Below are 24,022 nucleotides of genomic sequence, written 5' to 3'. Positions count from 1 at the left end.
TTAACTTTGCTTTGATGAAAAAATGTATCAAAGCACTGCGTGCCCCCCCAGGCACAGCTACTTTTGGCATGGCACCACCAGCCAGGAAGCCCCCGCTCGGCCCTCGGTCGGGCTGCGTACTGAAGACTGTGTGTCATTTGAACTAAGCCACAATAACATGAATGGTGTGGGGCTTGCCTGGCAGGGATGTGTGAGGAGCGGAGCTGGCTGAGCATGCTTGTGTCATACAAGTTGTATTTTGCAAATTACGGCCCTGCCTCGGGAGGGGGGCAGTGATGGCCAGGGGCTGTCGCCTGCCTGACTCCTTGCGGAGCCAAGGGGCCTGTTGTTGGTAATGTAGCAGTGCCAGGCCAGGTCCGGCAAGCGGCAGCTAATCATGACACATCCCGCTCCCACCGACCCAGCACTTGGCATGCCCGTCATGCGCATTGGGTGTGCCTCTGTGCTCGGTGCAGCCAGCTATCAAACCTAAGCACATGCTCAGAGATGCCAGAGGAAGTGGAAGTGTTGATGTCATGAGCACGAGGAGCAGAGAAGCACATGAGTGTGTGTGAGCAGCAGCAGGCCTAGTCAACATGGCACACATGCTGCAGTGCAAGGTGACAGACAAGTCGTTGATCAAGCCCTATTCGAGGAGCTGCTGCTGTTTGGCCCAGCCTGGCGAGGTGAGGAGACTGACTGTGGAGAGACAGACACACTAGAATTTGTGCATGTGGGCCGGCGTGCAGTAAAGTAAGTAAATGAAAAAAACATGTTTCATTTTATAATGTATACATTCTGTGTTGTGTAATCCCCCCCATCTAATCCAGAAGAGACACATGATGATGCAGACATCATTGCAACAAACTCAATTCTGTACTGCTTAACTACCCAGGGATTGTAGTGCTGCAGGAGGCAAATGTCTGTGTCCACATCCTGCAAGCCAGTCACAGTGAGGGTGGGGAAAAATTCGGGCACGTTCGTATTTCACTTTTAGTATTAGTCAGACACACACATGCAGCATGTAGCGTAATCCAGCTCCTCTACACAATTGACTTCCCTTCCAGGCCAGTGCCTTTCTGCTGGTTCCCACTTCCCAGGCCCTGGCATGGAGAGAGAGAGATCACCTCTTGTTTAGCCGATAGAGGAGATACTCCTCTTTTGAATGCCTCTTCTGCAGGCTCTCTGTCTTCCCCAGCCATTCCCTTACTGTGGCTACTATCTATCGGCCACCTGGTCAGATTTCTTCCTTCCTTTCTGAGTGGGCGGACCTCTCCTCCTCACTCCTGGCCTCAACCACTCAACTTCTCCTTTTTGGAGACTTCAACATCCACCTGGATGCCTCCTGTCCCACCTCTGGACTCTTTCGCGACCACTGCAACTCTCTCTCACTCACCATTCTCCCCTCTTGCCCAACTCATTCTGCAGGGCACACTCTCGATGTTCTGATCTCCTCAGACCTTCCCCTCTCTGTCCCTCTCTCCATTCCTCTCTCCTGGAGTGATCACTTTCTCCTATCCTCCCACCTCACCCTCGCTACCCCTCAGGCCAAGTCACCACCTATACTGCCACCCACCTACTCGGTCATCCGACCCATGGAGCGTGTGTCAGTTGAGGCTTTCGCTGCCACCTTCTCACCCTCTCCTCCCCCTTTGGCTGACTCTCACCCTGACACAGCCCTCTCCATACTCCACTCTTCTTTATCTGATACTCTTGATATCCTTCCCCCTGTCATGAGAATCCGCTGAAGCCCCAAGCCAAGTTTAACTCCTGGTATGACTCAGACCTCGTCACCCTAAAATGCAAGTGCAGGGTGGCCAAGAGGAAATGACGTGCTTCATGTTCATCCTCCGACAAACTGGCCTGCCGCCTGCTGCAAAGGCAATACCGGCTCTCCGTCCTCACCAAGAAGAGAGCTCATAATCAAGCCTGCATCTCTGCGGCATCTAACAACTCGGCTGAACTCTTTAAAATCTGAAAGGAACTGGCCATTCTCCAGCATTGGATCTTTCATGGATTCACATGCTTACAGTATTCCCCGTCGTCAGACTGGGAACCCTCGGTACACTTATAAAGCTGTTTTCCATAGGAAAAACTTCGACACTTTGGTGTCCTATCTACGTCGTTTTGGGCTGCTTACGCATGCCCCAATAGGATGTAGCAGTATAAATGCCCCGCCCCCGCCGCTCCCTTCAGATTTCAACCGCCTTCCAAAGTAGTGGGATCACCTCGTGTCTTCTACTAGGTTGTTTTGTTGTGTTTTTTCCCAGTGTCTGGAAAAGCTTGTGCGCTACATGCGTGCTAAAGAAAGTGTATGAGGGAGATGGCCATATGGACTGTATATATTGTCTACACCCTCACCACTCGGCAGACAAGTGACATCTGTAAGGGCTTCTCCCAGAAGACTCTTAAAGAACGAAGTCGGCGGTTGGTGGCCTGGTTGAACGAGGGAGCAGGTGCGCACCCGCCTTCGGAGGTAGGCTCCACGCGTAGCTTGCCCTCGACAACAAAATCCTTGGGGGCCCCCGCCGTTCAGCATCGGCTGAACCCCCGGTGAAGAAAGCACGCCCTGCGGAGAAAGGGTCTTCGGAAAAGTATTCCGCAAGAGAAGCTTCACTGAAGAAAACCTCATCGTCGTCCTCATCGAAAAAGGAGAGGAAGGAGAAGTCGAGATCCTCCTCAGGTGATCATCATAGATCATCCTCGAGTCAAGAGTCTGAGAAACACAGGTCGAGTTCCAAAAAGGCGGGAACGCCTCCAGGAGCTGCGCAGATACCACCGTCGTTGACGGGAGGACGGTTGTGGACTCCCTCATGACCAATGACACAGTTGGTTTCGTCTGCCGCTCTGCCGCAGGTGGTGGCTACGACGACTACGATGATGACGGCTGGCCGAAATTTAGCCTCGTCGACGGAGGTTCCACAGGAGGCCTGGCGGCCGGAAGTATACAACCCGGTTTTGCCGGAATCCTTCCTGCAGTAGGAGGCGGCCTTGTCCATATCCTCCGTGGACGACGAGTGTGAGCGGGTAGCTGGACCTGCAGAGCTGGGGTTACAAGGGGTTAGCAAGCTAATTCTTTCGAGCGGGACAAGTATCCCGGTTACAACCCTGCTGCTTAACCCTCAGACTGTTCTATCTCTGGAGGTTCTGTCTACATTGCAGACCTTATTAAGGAAATTGGATGAGAAGTTACCTTAGGTACCAGCTCCGACGATACTGGGCATCGACGAGCCCGGTCCTTCCCATCGACCAGCTCCGACGGTGTTGACGGCAATACTGGCCCGTGAGGGCCTCCCATGTACACGCCCGGAGGAAGGAGAGCTGCTGGACTCAGAATCAGACAGGAGGTCCATATCGGATATTTCGTTATCCCCCTCTAGGGATCCAACCTGGGAGTCGGAAGCGGAGTTCGAAGCTCCAGGGAGTCCAGCTCAACCGTCGCCCCCGGATGACATTGGTTCTTTCCATGCCATGATGAGTAAGGCTTGTACCGTATTCGGATTGGACCAGGAGGAGGAGAAAAAAGACTGTTTTCTGTTCGACCATATGGGGAAGAGAAGGTCGGTGTTCTCAGTCGCCATCCTAGATCATGTGTGGCAGGAGGGTCTACAGACGATGCGTCATCCCTTCTCGGAGCCCGCAATAAAAGGTAGACTGGAGAAGAAATTTAAGGCTCCAGAATCCACTCCCAAATGTTTATCCTCCCAACCAACCCCAGAGACGGTGGTTTCAGCGGCTGCGGCGAGAAAAGCAAGCTCCCAGCACAAATGCACGACTCCCCCGGAGAACGAGGCCAGGAGACAAGATGCCTTTGGCAAGAAGGTGTTGTCGGTGGGTGCAATGACGGTGAAGGCGGCCAACTCTCTGGCTGTAATGGCCAGGTATGATAGAGAGATGTGGCACCAGTTGGCACCCATACTAGAACATCTCCCAGAAGAACACAGGAAGGCGGCGATGTTACTCGTCCGAGAGGGGGAATAGGCCTCTAATCATTCTATAAGTATCGCTGTGGACCTCGCAGAAACGGGGTTGTTCTACTGAGACAGGCGTGGCTTAAATGCACCAACTTAAGACCTGAGGTTCAATACAAGGTGCTGGATATGCCTTTTGAGGGAGACCTTATTTTCGACGAAAAGGTGGACAAGGCCTTAAAGGGCATGAAGGAGGACTCTGACACGGCGCATTCTCTGGGTGCACTCCAGAGTGGAAGAAATGTTTGTTTGTTTCGCCCCTTTAGAGGAGCATCAGGAAACTCCCGATTCTCAACATCAAGGGACCGGGCTTTCAATAGGCTGGCATACTCCTCGCAGGGCTACAGGTGGGCTTCTCAGACCACGAAAAGACGCCGAGACTATCAGGCCTCTAGGAAGAGGACGGGCTACTCCTCGTAGTCGAAAGATAAACAAGCCAAAGACCAGCAGTGACGGGCGTCAGAACGTCCTGGGAGGCAGGGTATTGCATTGTGTTGACGAATGGGAACAAATAACCACGGACCAGTGGGTTTTGGACACTGTAAAGTTCGGGCATTCCCTGCAATTCAAAAGCAACCCCCTGCATGTTCCACCAGCGTTTTCGGCTCAACCCTACCTGAGCGTGTTGAAACAGGAGGTAGTGCTTATGCTACAAAAAGGGGCGATAGAATTGGTACCTGAATCGCAGAGGGGTCAAGGTGTGTATTCCCGATACTTCGTAGTGAAAAAGCGCAACGGAAAATGGCATCCCATTCTCGACCTTTGAGACCACAGCAAAACGTTGAGAAACCTAAAATTCAAGATGCTCACTCTTCAGGAAGTGATCCGATCTATTCAAGAAGGGTACTTTCTGGCGTCGCTGGACCTTCAAGAAGCATACTTCCACATACCAATGCGTCGACGACACAGAAAGTTCCTAAGATTTGTGGTCGGGCGGATTCACTGCCAGTTCACAGTGCTTCCTTTTGGACTAAAATTCTCCCTCAGGACGTTCACGAAATGTTTAGCTCCATTTGCAGCATGGTTGAGGAAGCAAGGGCATCACGTTTACCCGTATCTCGACGACTGGTTGGTGAGGGGATCGTCCCTATGGCAACTCAAACAAGTTTACAGGCCACCATGCAGCTTTTACGACGACTAGGATTTGCAGTAAACTTCGAGAAGTCCTCGTTGATTCTGTCGAGAAGCTTAGTGTTCTTGGGTGCACAGTTCGAAACCCAGTTAGGGTTGGTAAGACCATCCGTCGTTAGAATCCACAGACTCAATCAGCTGGAAAAACAATGGAGGGTCAATACCAAAGTATCGGTGAGGAGATATATGTCGATACTGGGCGCTATGGCGTCGTGCATCCCTTTGGTGAACAATTCCTGTCTTTTCATGAGGCCAATTCAAGAGTTCCTGGCGGACCGATGGACCCAGATCCAGGGACTTCTGCAGGCTCTCTGTCTTCCCTTGCCATTCCCTTACTGTGGCTACTATCTATCGGCCACCTGGTCAGATTTCTTCCTTCCTCTCTGATTGGGCGGACCTCTCCTCCTCACTCCTGGCCTCAACCACTCAACTCCTCCTTTTTGGAGACTTCAACATCCACCTGGATGCCTCCTGTCCCCCCTCTGGACTCTTTCGCGACCACTGCGACTCTCACTCATCATTCTCCCCTCTTGCCCAACTAATTCTGCAGGGCACACTCTCTATGTTCTGATCTCCTCAGACCTTCCCCTCTCTGTCCCTCTCTCCACTCCTCTCTCCTGGAGTGATCACTTTCTCCTATCCTCCCACCTCAATCTCGCTACACCTCAGGCCAAGACACCTCCTGCACTGCCACCCACCTACTCGGTCATCCGACCCATGAAGCATGTGTCAGTTGAGGCTATCGCTGCCACCTTCTCACCCTCTCCTCCCCCTTTGGCTGACTCTCACCCTGACACAGCCATCTCCATGCTCCACTCTTCTATACCTGATACTCTTGATATCCTTGCCCCTGTCATGAGAATCCGCCTGAAGCTCAAAGCCAAGTTTAACTCCTGGTATGACTCAGACCTCGTCACCCTAAAATGCAAGTGCAGGGTGGCCGAGAGGAAATGACGTGCTTCATGTTCATCCTCTGACAAAATGGCCTGCCGCCTGCTGCAAAGGCAATACCGGCTCTCCGTCCTCACCAAGAAGAGAGCTCATATCCAAGCCTGCATCTCGCGGCATCTAACAACTCGGCTGAACTCTTTCAAATCTGCAAGGAACTGGCCAATCCTGCCGCAGTCTCTACCTCTCCTGTCCCTTCCCAGGCCCTCTGCACGGCACTGGCTTCTCACTAAAACTCAGGACATCATGTCCTCACTCTCCTCCTATCGCCTCCCTCCCTCCATTCCCTGCTCTTCCTCTGGCCCTCTGCAGCCACCCCCTCTCTCCTTCTCTGCCTTTCCCCTTTTCTCTGCAGACAAGGCTAGACAAGTCCGATCTATAAAAGTCTCGTCGATTCTCCAAGCAACGAGTTGTTGGCCGATCACTCTCTTCGGCAGGGGCCTCCCTCTGGAACAGCCTTCCTGCCTCCCTGAAACTTGAGGAGAACCATCTCCGGTTCCAGAAGTACCTCAAAACCTTCCTCTTTGCTTCTGCTTTCTCTACCCCTCTCCCCTGCTGAATTCCTGGCTGAAACTGCACTGGACACCTGGCCACCCTTCTGATCTCGGGCCCACACCCCGCCAGTTGCACACCCGCACTGCCTCCCTGGCAACCCCTGCACCTGGGGACTGTTTTCTGTATCCCTACAGTCCCTCTACCAGCACCTATATCTGCACTTAACTTGCACTCACCACCAGCTGGCCGCTTTTTATTTTTCTTATTTATTCTACTATCCCATGTACTGCACTTCCTCTCTCCCTTCCCCCACACACTTTTCCCTTTCCCCTTCTCTTGCACTTGTGTGATCTGAAGACACCTGGCCTAGTAAGTACATTTCTGAGGAATCGTTCCCAGCATCTGGATCCTCTGTGTATAATCTCACCCGGGCTCCCTTCAGGTGCCTGTAAAACAACAGATATTCCGGTTTCATTTCCCCATATCTTGTAACTTTGCCATTATTTGCTGTTTGGGCATCATGCTGTTTCCGACTCGTCCCATACACAGGGAGGTTAGTGCCCCTTTCTTTATCCAGTGAATGAAAGTACGATCCGTCATGTATGCAGTTATCGTGACAGGACATTTCACTGCGTGGCAGGCACATTGGAGCGCAGAGCTTTGGGGTTAACTTGTTTTCCCAAAACAGGCAGGTAGATTTTGGGCTTTCCTAAAATGGGTGGAAAGTTTGAGCATTGACTGGTACTCATTAACTAATTGCAGTGAAGCGATTTGTCACTTTGTTTTTCTGTTTCACAAGAAACAGTGTGTGCAGCCGAAGTATGGATAACAATTAACAAACACCCCTGGGATGGTTGCATTTCCAAGGGTATTCTGGTGGTACTTGAAAATGGATGGCCTAAATCACATACTGGCCCCATGTTCCTTCCTCAGAGGCATATAGTGTGTGCAGCATATCCTCAGTTGTGGTCCCCGAGTATCAAAAATGGTTTCTTCAAGTAGTTTCACACCAATCATAGACCAAATAACCAGAAATGTAGGAATTTTCATAAAATAGCAAATGTGTTGCAGGCCCACAGATGATTTCCTTGGAATATAAATACGATTTGGAAGATCAGGACGTCTGACTAAAGAAAATATGTGCACGTGCATATTAATCCTCTTAACGCTGGAATGTGCATGTGTTTCCCCTTTCAGCATTGTTTACAACTTATTTTGGTGGAATTAAAAAGGCTGCAATGTATTTGTTATTTACAACAAGATCAGCACTAGATGATCATCAGTCTGCATGACTGCAGAATATAACCAATTTAAATTCCAAAGCAATGCCTCCAATCATTTAACAAGCTTTTCAATAGCTTTTTAACAACTCCTTGACCTTTCCTGGGCCTTTGTATGACCTCACTCGGGGTGCCGTGATCCGCTCTACTTCAAAATGCCAGTAGCTGGAAGCTGCGGGTCTGCAAAAAAACATGACCTTCGTGCCACTGCCGTACCAGGCCTCTGAAGGGGCTAAAAGCATATGTATTTGTGCATATTGCATTTCAAAAGGTCATTCTTTCACACTGCCTGATCGTCAGTGTGATCGCCATGGCAAAACAGGTTTATTTTGCCTCTTTGCAGCCCCCGCCGTAAAATATGCTTTCAATTAAATCCCTTTTAAATCATGGTGTTCTCAGATCTCCCCAATGATTAACAGCTGCCCCCAACTATGTGATAGCACAGTATGGCAAACTGTAAGTGATTTCAACCCAGCACTCCAACTAAGTCAATGCCTAGCGTGAGATGCCCAGCTGGAACACTTAATTATATATTTTTATGTCTAAAGTTCTTTTATTTCTCCAGCATTGGATCTTTCATGGATTCACATGCTTAGAATATTCCCCGTCGTCAGGCTGGGAATCCCAGCCTGACGACGGGGAATATTCTAAGCATGTGAATCCATGAAAGATACCAATGCTGGAGAAATGGAGTTACAGGTAAGAAACTATTCCCTTCTGAACGGTGTACCCTTATATGACGCCCCTCTCTTTGAATCCCCCTGGTCTCACTGAACCAAGAAGTAGGTTGTTTTGCAAAGTTAAAAGATTTATTTGATGGATTGAACAATATATATATCACACTTTTATGAATTTGAACAATATCTAGATATCACGCTATTAATATTTATATAATGATCAGCGTTGGGTGATATTACAATAATCAACAATCAATAGGAGTATGGATGATAAGAATAATGTAGCATAGAATAAAACTTTGTGTGGGTTCAATGAAATGCAATGATAGGAATTAATGCAGCACAGAAATAATACTTTTGTGTGTTCAATCAAAGCAATGTAATCACTCTTTCCCCCTGATAATACTCAATCCCCCCTAATATGCAATATAGAGATGGAAGGAGAGAAAACATGTTTCAGGAATAAATACACTCAACAAATGCAAGTTCAATCCCAATTCCCCCCCAGCAAACATATGGAGAAAAACAAATGATTTTAAAACAGGTCAATTGCTTTTGAATGTGATTTTAAATGAATGGGAAAAATGCTAAAAATGGATTTAATTCTCTAAAAATGGATGCAGAACTAGTGGGAGCCGCTTTGTATAGGTTCAGGTAGACACTAACAATGATGATTGAATGACTGGCTGATTGGAAACTGTATTCAGAGGTTGAATACAAAGAAATAACTGTTTTACATGTGGTGAAATTGAGCCCAATCGCGGCAACTTTTTCCGCATGCGTTAAGCGCGATTGCGGCAAAACTATAAGGAGTTCGAATGCGGTTTTGGATTCGTTTGAAAGCTGCAGATGATTTTGTTTCTAGCATGTACGGTTCAAAAATTGGAGGTTTTAGTAAAGGTCGATTTTTCTCAAAAAGAGTCAAGATTTCAAATGAGAGATGCGCTGTTGAAGATTACAAACAAGGATTTCTTAACACTAAGGGAGGCTATGAAGATGCGGGATATCAACGGTACAGCCACCAGTCCAGAGGTCTGATCTTTGCCCGCTGCGACACTTGCCTTTCTTCAGCAAATATATATTAGCGCAAAGATGATTTATCACTACAATTATCACAGGATTATATGCATGAAAGAAGGATTCAGGACAAACAAAAGAGGTTCTACAATGCAGTCTGGATATGATAGAATGGGTTGGATAGGAAGATCTGGTCAAGGGTTTTGGACTGGAATCTGCTCGCCACCGGACAGGATTCAGGGCACCTAGTTCTGCTTTCAGCACGGCACTCTCTCTGCACGGCCTCTTGGACTGGATCTGACGGGTTGGGTCTGGATTACAGCTCTGCTGTACTGGTTTGGATCTCTGGGTTCTAGCAAGAGTTCTTGACAAGAAGCAGAAAAACAGCACAGCCCGGGTGTTGAATTGGTTGTGCTCCTTGGAAGTTTTGGGGTTAAAATCAGGTTGCAAGATTTTAAAGGCCAGCTGAGAAGGGTTCAGCTTTGGATTGGGCCTTCTGCTTCAGAGTTTTGGAGTCTTGATCTGGGTTCTGGAGTCTTGATCTGGATTCTTCCTGCAGAGCGCTTCACCAGTAAATCAGTTGATGGGTGAATGTGTGTCTCTCTAGGTCCTCAACAGTCCCTATTTATGTATTTCCCAAAGGGGTAGGTAGGCTGATTATACTATGCCCAACCCTATAAGAAGCCTACTGGTTAAAGTCTTCCCTCTCTCCTGATTTGAGAAGGAAACAGTGTGTCATAATGTCTCATAGTGATGTTGCAATTTACAATCCAGGGAAAAACCTCCCCTTTGTTCCTACACAGAAAATCTGTTTTTCATATGAAACATATTTCCAATATCACCAACTTGCTAATAATACATATTTACATTACAGATTAAATCAGGCACGTATCTGTCATTTGTGAACCGAATCTCTTAGGAAGATGGGACTTGGACAGTTTCTCGTGCTTTCGGTTGGTTACCCAGTGTCAGATCTGTACAAATTCTTCCAGATACAAGCACATAACATCTGGGCATACTCCTGTGGAGTTTCATATTTTTAGCATTATCATAACTGCTACAAAGTCAACATTTTCGTGGTTCAGTATCTGAATGTCGCACAGATTCCAGAGTAGTTTTAAAACATGAGCAGAAATTTCATTTTTAACACTATATTTACAGATTTATACCAATTCTGTTCAATTTTCTATGAGTCTTTATCAAAAAGATATTGTCTGTGCTCTCCGAATAAACAAAACTGTCTGTCTCCGCCCAAAAGGTTTTGGCTGGGCCAGAGCAGTCCCAGGCTTCTTCCTGCCAGCAGTTGTTTTCTGTCACACCCAAATTTGCATTTCCTTTCTTTCAAGGGAGTCTTTTGTTTCTTGTCAGAGCAACAGGCTAAAGTCCCCTCTCATTTCCTTTCACACCTTTCTGCCAGTTCTTCAGCAGAGAGCAGGAGGAAGATTCCTTTGTTTGGGGAGAAACTGTGGAATGTCTTTGAAGCTCAGTGTGGCTGGCTTTAACTTACTTTTAAAACAATGTTTAAAATAGTCTTCCTCTAAAATACAATTTACATTTTTACAAATATAGCCACAAATCTCTTAATTCCAGCCTTTTTAAAACATAGAGATTGAATTGTCACCCTATTGCTTTTGATGGGAAGTCTCTTCTATTCCACACTTTGATTTTAAGGTACAAGTTTAAATGACAGTATAAGTAAATGCCGGCTTCTGACACAGGTGAGCGGCGGTACTGCACCCATTTTTAACATATTTTTCCAAGCAAGCATCTTTGAATGTGGATTTTCTTCTGATAAAATATGTTTCTGCTGACATTGTGCTTAGTTGACTTCTTTAAAGTGATGTTTAACACCCAACAAGGATGTTGGATCTTTTGTGATGTTTGGGAATCTTGATTTTTGCACTTTCCACAGTCATGGAAAAACAGATTTTTAAAGCATTTCTGGGTTTTCCTTTGCAATGCAGCACCGCTTTTTCAAGTAGTTTCATTTTCCTCTGTGGGCAGCCAAATGATAGGTTTTTGCAGTGTCTTCTGTGTTGCCACTGACATAGGCAAAATGGATTGGTGGCCTATTTTTCAGGTTTTCCTGCACACTTTCAGAGATTTTTAGCGCAAAGATCTTTTTGGCAGCCATCCTGTTGTTTTGATGAACACAGCACACAGTGATGTTGCAGGGCATAGACTAGTGGGATTAAAGATCCCACAAGCCCCCCCCCTCTTGCGATTTGGTGTTGACCGTCCATCAATGGGAAATCGCAAGACTGGGATGTCAGTCTCATTTCTTTTGGTTCCAAAATGGCAAAGTTCATCATCTTTTCTTCCATCAGGGGTGGATCGACCAGTTCACCTCACCCAGTCCTGATGTGAGTATTGAGCGATACTCCTGGCCCCTTGGATCTTTCCTTCCGGTCCCTGGGTAGTCCTCCTTGGTCTTAGTTTTCATGGTTTCCAATCCTAGGATGAAAAAGTAAAAAGCATATTTGTAGACATTTCCACACCACTATTAATGTAGTGGGGTGGACACATACATTTTGACAAATCAGGACACATTTTTCTATCGTAAGTTATGGACTATATATGGAATATTTTATAGTTGGATTCTAGGGAGCTGGTGTGACCCCCTCTGGGGTTCCAGAAGACTCCTCCAGTTGCTGCAGAGTGTGCCTAGGATGGCAACACTTTAGTTGGTTAATATGGACCCACTGATCTCCCCCTCTGCCGAATTGCCTTTGGGGATGCAGATTTTGTAGGCTACTGATGAGATTTTGTCTACAATTTCAAAAGGACCCGTCTAGCTAGGCAAAAAATTGCGCTGTTTGGTCTGGTTCCTTTGGAAATTGTATAAGTAGACCCAGTCTCCTACATTGTATTCTTTTCTAGTAGTCTTTAAGTTATAGTGGGTCTTCATGCTGTCTGCAGATCTCTCTAGATTTTGCTGAGCATAGGCAAAAGCACGTTGAAGGTGTTTTCTTAGATTTTCAACATACTCATGAGTTGTGGAGGCATTGATCAGTGTCTGCTCTGGGGTTCTGTAGAGCAGATGCTGGGGAAGCACTATCCTGCTTCCAGTCATCAGCTCAAATGGTGACATTTTAGTTGCAGATGAAGGGGTAGATCTGATGCCATTAGGACAAGAGGTAAACGAATATCCCAACTTGGCCCAGAATCTGCCACAAACCTTTTTAATATGCTCACAATTGTTTTATTGTATCTTTCCACTGCACCACTAGAGGCTGGCCGGTAAGCAATGTGTAGCTTCCTTTTGACCCCAAGTATCTCCCACATCTTTGTCATTACTTTGCTGGTGAAGTGGCTACCTCGGTCTGACTCGATCCTTTGGGGTAGTCCAAAACGCGAAAAGATGTGGTTGATCATCAGGGCAGCTGCTGTTTCTGGCTTGCAGTTTGGGGCCGGGAGACATTCCACCCATTTAGTAAACAAGCATGTCACGGTCAACATGTACTTGTTCCCCCTAGAGGAGCGAATCACGGGCCCAATATAGTCGACTTGTAAATTTGACCAAGGCAGTGTCATCCCCCTCTTTTGGAGAGGCGCACTGTGTGTGAGGGATGTTGGCTGAAATTATGCACACACAAGACACCCCTTCAAATATTGGTCAAAGTCCTGCCCCATGTGTGGCCAGTATGCAACCTCTCTTAAGATTTCAAGTGTTGCATGAAACCCCCTATGACCAGCTGTGGCCGCATCATGGGCATGACCTAACATCAGGCTTCGGAATAAGGTAGGGACCACCCACTGATCATAGCCAGCTAGGGATCTCCTTACCAAAAAACCGTCTTGGCTTCGGAACATTTTTGGACATTTCATCAACACTCTGAGATTCTCTTTCCCTATGTAATCGGTATCCGTCAGGGAAAAGTTTTCAGGGTCCTCAATGTGTTGATAAAGCTTAACCAATTATTGGATCCCCTTTTTGAGCTGTAATCAAATCAGCATCTGGGGTCTCCTTACTCCACTGTGCAGTTGAGAGTTCATTGTGAGCATTTGTCTGGGACCTAGAGATAGCAGTGACCTGGATTTCTCCCAACAGGGACTTGATCTCTAGTAGATCCCCTTGGATGGCTCTGGTTTTGGCCAGCTGATCAGCTAAGTCATTTCCAGTTTTGTCTGGTCCCTCTACTTTGGAATGACCCTTGATCTTTTTCCAGTAGATGTTCATCCCATTCGAGGTGACCAGATCAATATTTTGAATTAATTTGCCATGTTTCAAGGGTTTATTATTAGCACATAACATGCATCTGGTTTTCCAGTTAACCAGGTGGTCCACAAACCTGTTGCGTACATAATCAGAATCTGTGATTATGACCAGTTTGTGGAGTTGATGTTGGACAGCAGTGAGGTTGGCATGATGCACAGCCATCAACTCTGCCACTTGACTACTTTGGGGACCAACCTTGTACCCAGCGGACGGTTCTGGGGTCTCATTCACCCATGCATTCCCTACTCCGGCCACAAGTTATTTTTCCCCGTTGCTGTCAACTTGGTAAGAGCATCCATCCACATAAACACTGGGCATTCCTCACACTTGTCTTCTTCAGAGACTTTGTGTGGGAAATTGAGGTATGCCTCCATGTTGTCCTTGATTTTTAGACTCTCGTCCTCGAGGCAGTTTTCTGTGGCACAATCATCCAAGTCAGCCAGACCTTGCGCGAGGGGACACTTCTTGTTTTGGCCATATCTGACCTCCACAGGAAAGCCTTGCATTGACAGAATCCAGGAAGTAATTTGGGAATTACTCACATTTCCGGCCCGGATTCTCTCACTTTGGAGATATTGCAGAGGCTGGTGTGAAGTCTCCACTATGATGTTTTCCCCCTGGATAAACGGGCGTAATTCTTCAATGCCCACACTGTTGCCTGCAGTGCCTTCTCACAATCGTTGAATTTTTCCTCCACAGAGGATAAAGTTTTGCTCGCATAAGAGATTACTTTATTGACCTTGTCATGCTTTTGGTATAATACTGCCGCCAAGCATGTATTAGAGAACCCTGTCTCCAAGAAGAACTCCTTGTTTTTGACAGGGTAAGCTAGGCAAGGCGCTTGTGAGAGGCTTCTTTTGAGTTGTCTTACTGCCTCGGCTTGTTCTGGCCCCCACTCCCACTTGACCCCCCCCTTCAAAAGAAGAATCAGGGGTCTTGTGATCTCTGCGTAGTCCTCAAGGAACTTTCTACTGTAAATAGTCAGTCCAAGGAGGCTCCTTAGTTCCTGCAGAGTTGTAGGGTCTTTCAATTTCTGGAGTGCTTCCACTTTCTTTTCCTGGGGACAGAGACCCTGAGGAGTAATCTCATGCCCCAAGAAATTTACATGGGTTCTACACCACTGTGCCTTTTGAAAGGAAAGTTTTGCTCCAGCTGCCCTCAACTGGGTCAGAACATAACAGATCTCTGCTATGTGTTCCTCCACAGTCGATCTTTTGATGAGAACATCATCTACATAGGCCAAGTTACCGCTTTCACCCAATTCGGGCATGGCCTTATGCAAAAAGATATTGAATTAATTGACGGAGGTGATGTACCCAAAGGGAGTCCGGGTCCATGTGTACTGCTGCCCCCGAAAGGTAAAGGCCAGCTTGTATTGTTCCTCCCTACTGACAGGTACAGTCTGGAATCCACTGGCCAGGTCTATTGCAGTGAATACCTGTGACCCCTGGATCTGGGCCAGCCCTTGGTCAATGTAGGGAAGAGAGCTATCTGGAAGTATGGACCAGTTTGTTAAGCTCCCTAAGGTCGGCGCAGAGTCTCCACTGGTCGTTTGGCTTCAATATCCCCAGCACCGGATTATTGAAGGTGCTATGGACTGGACGGATTATCCCACAGGACTCAAGGGGCCTCATTACGACCCAGGCAGAGGACCATGGTGCTATTGGTACCATGGTCCATGGCGGTGTCCGCCATGGCGGAATGGGGGATTACCACCCTATTCCGAGGTTGGTGGGGCGGTAATTCCCCATGCAGCCATGGCCCTTCCCCGTTCCTTTTTTTGCCCCATAGGGCTCAATGGGAATGTGGAAGGCGCTAATAACGGTACCGCAAATTGCGTACCGTTATTAGCACCAAAGTCCCTTTGCGGGTCCCTACTTTAACGGCTGGAAAAACCAGCCGTTAAGGTCGGATCCCGCAAAGGGACCTCGTAATCAGGCGTTAAGGGTTTAACGGCGCCAACACCTTTTACAGTGCCGTTAAACCCAATGCCAGGGTCGTAATGAGGCCCAAGGTTCTTAATTATTTCAGTAAGGGACTCCATTGATGCGAGAGGCAAGCGATATTGCTCCACAAAGACTGGAGTCATGCCAGGGTCCGTGGGAATTGTTGTGTGGATGTCGTTGCGACCACAGTCATATGAGTCCACCGCAAAGAGATCTTGAAAATCCAAGAAAACATGTTTAAATTTTTGCCTTTGCTCCAGAGTCTCACAGGCATCAGCTAGGTTGACTCTCTCTTCAACCATCTGCATGAAGCCTGGAAAGACTTCTGGTTGTGCTATCTCAGCGGCCTCCTCCAGCTGGGTGGAGAAGTCCCTGGTCAAAGTGCTGATTTGGACTGGTGGCTTCAGGTGGGGAAAATCACCTCATCCCCCTTGATGTCACAGGTCATATCCTCCTTACCACAAGGGCAGGAAGTGTACACCAGGAAGTTCCCCCCCATGCCGGGTAAAGATCTTGTCTGGTGTTGTGTTGTCATCACACTCACTGTTAAAACAGTCCTTGGGGATTGGTCCTAACAGTTCATTGCCTAAATCTATGGAAAAATGTTGGTCATCAGTCGCCATTCCAATAATGGTGCCTGCGGCTAGAGTGATACTCTTTAAGTCGCTGTTATCCACCTCTACCTCTATTGGAATGGTGTCATGTTCTATATTGACTAGTGATGTTGGGTTTACCTCCACCCCTTGCTGTTGGAGAGAAGCATTTAGATGAACCTGTCCTCTTTTAACTTTCACTTCCAGGGAGAATTGTCGGGTCCTTTCTGGGATGGTGACTTCCTCTCCAATCTGAATTTCAACTGCATAAGGCAGCAATTGAGCTGACTTAAATGCTTTCTCCGGGTCATCAAACCCAATGGGATTATCCGCTAATCGGGACCAAGCTTTGAAGTTTATTAGGTCCAAACTAATGGCAAAGCGATTGAGAATGTCACTGCCTAAGTAAAAGGCGGCAGTGACGTCTCGCACAACCCAACAATTATGGACTATGCTCTTGCTGCCTATGGAGATTTTGAGCATACACCTGCTTGGCAGGAGATGTTTGGAATTGGGTGTTTCCAGATCCATTTCCCGTTTGTCTATCAGTTTGAATGTGGGAATGGCTGGATCTTTTGGGAGTTTGCGGAACATGGCTTCGCTGATGAAGCTCTTAACGTTGTTCACACACACTCGGGCAAGAACAGAGCCCTTCCCTTCATTTAACTGAACAGGGATGAACAACTGCTCCCCAATTTGCTGAATATCAGCCAGGCTCTGAGCTGATTTCTCATCTTTCTGGACTATAGGAGTGGGAATGCCTGATTGTGGATTGGTAAAGAATTTCAGAGTGTTTCCTTCCAGTGTGGAATGCCACCTTAAACTGGAAGGAAGGTTGATTTTCAGAAATAGAGAGGACCCCCCATCACCAGTTTGTTGTCCTACTGCTATTACTGTCACATCTGGTATTTGGTTGTTCTGGAAGTGAAATTCTACTTGGTCAGATTTTTGTTCAACCATGTGGCAGGTGCCGTTTAAACTAACATGGTTGACACTGTTTTAATTTTATGGGTCGGCTAGCCTCGGTCCAGAGGACCTTGTTTACACAATCTATTAGGTGTGACAACTTTCGCATGAGGCCATTCCCGAGTAAACAAGGGGTGTCCTCTGGAGTTACAACTATGACCGGGTGCTTCACCGTTTCGCCCAATTTTAATGTCCAAATCCTCAGTCCCCTCAACGGGAATTTCCTTCCCGTCAAAGTTCTGAAGTTGTCCAGGAAGAGTGGTGAGAGGAATTTGGTATTTCTCCCCCTTACTGAATTCAGTTTATCTAAGGCCCTTTTGGACAGGAGGGTAGCTTGGGATCCAGTGTCCACCAGTGCCGAAATTGTACCCTGCCCCTGTATTTGGACTGGGGCATAGAATCCTCCCTCCTCTCTGCAAGGGGGCACAGATAATGTACATTTTTGGACAACTGGTGGGTTAGTTTTATAGTTTTGGACACTGATACAGAAGAGAGTTGGGCAGAATTTTGTTTGGAGTTGTGGAAATCTGCAAAGAAAAGGTGGCAACTAGATATGGGAGAAGTTTTGGGTTCACCTGGTTCTGGTTCTGGGCCGCCCCCCACCCCCTTTTTGGAGGCAGTCACCAGGATGGGTTTGAACCAGGGGATTTTGATGTTGTTGGTTCTGGGGTAGGATGATGGGCGGCGCTAGCTCAGTCCCCACATCTACCTAGTCTGGATTTGAATCCTTTGGGACCCATTTTTCTTTGGGAGGAGTTCCCCCATCTCTGAAGGAGAAGATCCTTTTCCCAGGATCCTCTGAGGACCCCTCTCCTTCAAATTGGAAGACTTGTACCTCCTCCTCAAAATGGGTCTGTGTGGGTTCTTTGTTTTTCCTACTCCCCCTCTGCTCCTTGGGTTGCAGACCTTCAGGGGCAGGAGATTTTGGTTCCTGTTCCTGGGTTTCCAGGGGCTTTTTACAAGTGGGGAAGGAACCTTCCTCCAAGGCTTTACACCCCCCTTCCCCTTGTGCCTCCTCCCTGGGAACTGGTGGGTTGTCTGGGTTCTGCCCCCGTCATTGCTCTGGAGCACCAGGTCCGGAGTTTGGGGCATTCTGCACTGGCATGCTCATCTGAGGGTTCTGTTGAGCCCTCAGCATGTGAGCCAGATCCTCTGCCATGTTTTGGACCTGGTGCTCTAGCTGTGACACCCACTCAGGCTGATACAGGGTTCTGTTGTCTCCCATGGGCTGATCCTGGGAAGGGTAGCTATCCCTTCTCTGAAAATACCCTGGGTTGGGAAGATTTGGGTACCCCTACACCCTTGGCCTCCCCTCTCCCGGATTAGGTTGTCTGGGTTCAGGAAAGTGGGGAAAGAAGGATGGATGACTTTGGGGTTGAAAGTTTTGTGGGTACCTGGGGAAAAAGTTCTGTCCAGGATTTGGGGAATTCCTGCCCTCCTGGGGGAAGTGAGGAGGGAAGTTCCCTGGGTTAGGTGCTGTTTGGTTGGATCCCCCCCTTGGGCTGGAGGGGTCCACACATAACCCAGAATGGGTCTGTTCCCCTTGTTGCAGTGACTACTATAGTCAGGGGAGTGAGGGATCCCGTTTGTGGGACTACCTCCTTGGCTCCCTGTCTGTGACTGGCCCGAGGGCCTTCTGGGTTTGGGATTGCTCTGATTTTGTGCAGGCGGGTTCTTAGGCCCCCCCCCATCTCCAAATCTAAAATGGGGGCCTAAAATTGGTTGTTTTGGGGCTTTTAGCATTATTCTTGTTTTCTATGGGCTTTTGCACCTCATAAATTCGGGTCACCTGTTCAATGACCCAGTCTAGTGATCTTTTCTCATGAAAATCTCTCACTAGCTGGGTCATGATGTACTTTGGTAGAGCGTGGAAAAAAGTATTGACAAATTCTTTGCTGTTCGTGCGCACCCTTCTGGTGGTCTGCGCAAAGGCATGCTTTAATTCCTGCACAAATTATTGTGGGGCTTGATCCTCCCCACATTGCAAGTTGTAGGCTGCCTTGCGAGCCTCCTGAGGATTTCTGTGTACGGAAAAATGCTTCAAGATGGCCTCCCGATAGGTGGACCATCTAGAATGATTTTGGTCCTCCAGCCTCGCAAAGAAGCGGGAGTATTCTGGTGAGAAGGTCCATTTCACATACTGAATACAGCTACTGCTGTCCTTCAGATGGAAAGTTTCCATCATTTGCTTAAAGAGCTCTTAAGTGCTCCCAAACAGAATACTTAGCGTTCTTATGATAGGGCGTGATGACGCTCCTTATCGCCTTGATTTGCTTTAAGGGGTCCTTAAGCAAGGCCCTTTTTGCCTTATTGGCCTTCTTAGTTCGGGTAACCCTGGTCCATTCCTCCTCTGACTAAGAGACACTGCTCCCAGAGGTGCCCGTCTGGTCTTCTAGGTTCTACCGGATTCTGTGCGCCTGGGAATAGATGGCAGAAAGTGGGGACCTAGTCTCCTGTGTTCTGGGGTGCTCAGAGGAGTCTTCTGATTTCTCCTTGCTCCCAGGATATGCTGAGTACCCACCCCCGCCCCCACTGTCCTAGCTGGGCAAAGGTTTTCAGGATTCCCTTAGTGGGCCTACTCTCATGGAGTTCCCCGCTAAATTTCACCATACTTCGGTACCCATACCCAGATGCCCGCCCATCCATTCCTGGGAGGTGCTGTTCTATGAGCCCCATATTTCTGATTGGATTGAAATCTGCCATCCCCGTGGCCCTTGGCTCATGTGCGCAAGTGGATACGGGGTGGCAGAATCCAGGGACTGAAAGAGGTGAAGGCCTCTGGTACTAGGGTTCCTGAGGTTATGCTCAGGTGTTTCCCTTTCCCAGCAAACCTCATCTCTATCAGCCCCTGCTCCCTGTTGCCATGCCAGAACCTGAGCTTTCTGTTTCTCAATCAAGGCCTTACTAGTTTCTATCAGTCTCTCTTGCATGGCTACCTGCCCGTGGAGCCTGTCGTTGTTCTCACACAGAGCCTCATTTTCTCTCTGTGCTTCCTGGGTTGTTTTTGAGTACTGGGCCAGTCTTTGCTGCAGGAGGGTTACCTCCTGAGTCCTGTCCATACTGGCCTGTTCCTTCCTTGCCAGAGCCTCTTCCACTCTGCTGGTTTGCTCTAACAATCTTTCATGCTCTTTTTGGAGGTCACCCAGTCCCTGAAGGGCCAGATGATTTTCTTCTACTTTCTCTTTTTAATGGCAGAACTCCTGGCCTAAGGTGTCCCTTTCCTGAATAAGATCCTCTGTCTGTGCCGCCAGGTCGTCCCTCTTTCTTTGAAGCACACCAGCTTTCTGGTGCTCTTCATCAAATTCTGTCTGGGTGTCCAGGTCTTTCAGAATTAATTTATTGCTCTCCTCTTTCTCTCTGTTAGGTTGGCTTTGCAGGGTGGCTACCTGCTGTGTGCATGCCCTGTTGAAATGTATTTGTTGCTCCAGCTTTTTCTGGCTCTGCAGTAGAGAGTCCAAACTTTCTTAGTACTCCTTCCAGAATTCTGGATCCTGTTCTGCCTCTTCCTGCTGCAGGATACCCAGGTCCTCTTTTATTTTGACTATATACTGCCTACTATCATTTTCTGACTCTTGACTCCTCTGTAGCCTCTGCTCAGCAGAGTCCAGGTTAGTTTGGGCCTTTCCTAATGCCTGCAATTGTTTACTTGCCAGATCTTGGCCTTCAGCACATCTATCTTGTATGGCTCCAATATATAGAAGTATAGATATGCTGCTATTTTGACAATCTTGTTTTGCTCATCCTGTGCCTTAGGGGCCATATATAGTTCACTCAGGGTCATACGTAAGGGACCCTGATCCTGCCATATATCTAACCCTGTGGCAGTGATCTGTTGTGTGATTGCCTGCAACCACACATTCTGATCCTGTTCTGTCCATTCACCTCTCGCAAATAACGTATGCAATAGGTGTTCTCTAGCCATATTGCTCTCTACCAATGTCGCAATTCTGGAAATATTAATTTCCTTCTTGACTTACAGAAGTTTTCTTTTATTTTTGCAAAACAGACCGTTTCGTTAAAGCGTTCCCTTTTGAGGGGTGCTTTTCACAGTGTAACACAGCGTGGTAGCCCAACAGGATTTATGTACCCTGTCAGCACACTGTATTAAGCTATCACAAGTGGTATATCCTATCCAGAAATCCCGCTACGAGCCCCCAATCTGTAAGTGATTTCAACCCAGCACTCCAACTAAGTCAATGCCTAGCGTGAGATGCCCAGCTGGAACCCTTAATTATATATTTTTATGTCTAAAGTTCTTTTATTTCTGAACGATGTACCCTTATATCACGCCCCACTCTTTGAATCGCACCCGGTCTCACTGAACCAAGAAGTAGGTTGTTTTGCAAAGTTAAAAGATTTATTTGATGGATTGAACAATATATATATCACACTTTTATGAATTTGAACAATATCTAGATATAACACTATTAATATATATGTAATGATCAGCGCTGGGTGATATTACAATAATCAACAATCTCTTTAATCAATAGGAGTATGGATGGGAAGCATAATGTAGCATAGAATAAAGCTTTCTGTGGGTTCAATGAAATGCAATGATAGGAATTAATGCAGCACAGAAATAATACTTTTGTGTGTTCAATCAAAGTAGTGTAATCACCCTTTCCCCCTGATACTACTCAGTCCCCCCTAATATGCAATATAGAGATGGAAGGAGTGAAAACAGGTTTCAGGAATAAACACACTCAACAAATGCAAGTTCAACCCCAATTCCCCCCAGCAAGCATAGAGAGAAACAGGAATGATTTTAAAACAGGTCAATTGCTTTTGAATGTGATTTTAAATGAATGGGAACAATGCTAAAAATGGTTTTAATTCTCTAAAAATGGATTAAGAACTAGTGGGAGCCGCTTTTTATAGGTTCACGTAGACACTAGCAATGATGATGATTCAGAGGTTGAATGCAAATAAATAGCTATTTTACATGTGGTGAAATTGAGCCAAATGCAGAATTGCAGCAACTTTTTCTGTGCGCGTTAAGCGCGATTGGAGCTAAACTATAAGGAGTTTGAATGCGGTTTTGGATTTGCTTGAAAGGTGAGGATGATTTTGTTTCTAGCATGTTCGGTTCAAAAGTTACAGAGGTTTTAGTAAAGGTCGATTTTTCTCAAAAAGAGTCAAGATTTCAAATGAGAGATGCGCTGTTGAAGATTACAAACAAGGATTTCTTAACACTAAGGGAGGCTATGAAGATGTGAGATACCAACGGTACAGCCACCAGTCCAGAGGTCTGATCTGTCTGATCTTTGCCCGCTGTGACACTTGCCTTTCTTCAGCAAATATATACTAGCGCAAAGATGATTTATCACTACAATTATCACAGGATTATATGGATGAAAGAAGGATTCAGGACAAACAAAAGAGGTTCTACAATGCAGTCTGGATATGATAGAGTGGGTTGGATAGGATTACTTAAGGATTAGAGATTGGCTATGGACAATTCTATGCTAAATACTCACAACTATGGTTTTGGAATAGGCCCGTGAAAGATCTGGTCAAGGGTTTTGGACTGGAATCTGCTCGCCACCGGACAGGATTCAGGGCACCAAGTTCTGCTCTCAGCAAGGCACGCTGTCTCTGCACAGCTTCTTGGACTGGATCTGACGGGTTGGTTCTGGGTTACAGCTCTGCTCTACTGGTTTGGATCTCTGGGTTCTAGCAATAGTTCTTGATAAAAAGCAGAAAAACAGCACAGCCCGGCTGTTGAATTGGTTGTGCCCCTTGGAAGTTTTGGGGTTAAAATCAGGTTGCAAGATTTTAAAGGCCAGCTGAGAAGGGTTCAGCTTTGGATTGGGCCTTCTGCTTCAGAGTTCTGGAGTCTTGATCTGGGTTCTTCCTGTAGAGTGCTTCGCCAGTAAATCAGTTGATGGTTGAATGTGTGTCTCTCTAGGTCCTCAACAGTCCCTATTTATGTATTTCCCACAGGGTTGGGTAGGCTGATTATACTATGCCCAACCCTCTAAGAAGCCTATTCGTTAAAGTCTTCCCTCTCTCCTGATTTGAGAAGGAAACAGTGTGTCATAATGTGTCATAGTGATGCTACAATTTACAATCCAGGGAAAAACCTCTCCTTTGTTCCTACACAGAAAATCTGTTTTTCATATAAACCATATTTCCAATATCACCAACTTGCTAATAATACAGATTTACATTACAGATTAAATCAGGCACGTATCTGTCCAAGTCCCATCTTCCTAAGAGGTTTGGTTCCTAAATGACAGTTTTTCGCGCTTTTGGTTGGTTACCCAGTGTCAGATCTGTACACATTTTTCCAGATACATGCACATAACATCTGGGCATACTCCTCTGGAGTTTCATATTTTTAGCATTATCACAACTGCTACAAAATCAACATTTTCGTGGTTCAGTCTCTGAATGTCGCACAGATTCCAGAGTAGTTTTAAAACGTGAGCAGACATTTCATTTTAACAACACTATATTTACAGATTTTTACCAATTCTGTTCAATTTTCTATGAGAGTTTTTCAAAAAGATATTTTCTGTGCTCTCCGAATAAACAAAACTGTCTGTCTCCGCCCCCAAAGTTTTGGCTGGGCCAGAGCAGTCCCAGGCTTCTTCCTGCCAGCAGTTGTTTTCTGTCACACCCAAATTTGCATTTCCTTTCATTCAACGGAGTCTTTTGTTTCTTGTCAGAGCAACAGGCCAAAGTCCCCTCCCATTTCCTTTCAAACCTCCCTGCCAGTTCTTCAGCAGAGAGCAGGGGGGATGATTCCTTTGTTTGGGGAGAAACTGGAATGTCTTTGAAGCTCAGTGTGGCTG

The 24,022-nt window shown here is 46.9% G+C and overlaps 1 protein-coding gene across 1 annotated transcript in view; it reads left to right on the top strand.

Annotated features, from left to right (window-relative positions):
* The window catches only part of LOC138487893 (NXPE family member 1-like), a 367,830-nt gene that overhangs the window by 233,515 nt on the left and 110,293 nt on the right, over positions 1-24,022 (top strand). The gene's annotated exons all lie outside the window — the stretch shown is intronic.

The sequence above is a fragment of the Ambystoma mexicanum genome, chromosome 9, assembly GCF_040938575.1.
Source record: "Ambystoma mexicanum isolate Mex_15411 chromosome 9, UKY_AmexF1_1, whole genome shotgun sequence".
Lineage (NCBI taxonomy): Eukaryota > Metazoa > Chordata > Amphibia > Caudata > Ambystomatidae > Ambystoma > Ambystoma mexicanum.
This window is presented reverse-complemented; position numbering and strand designations above follow the sequence as displayed.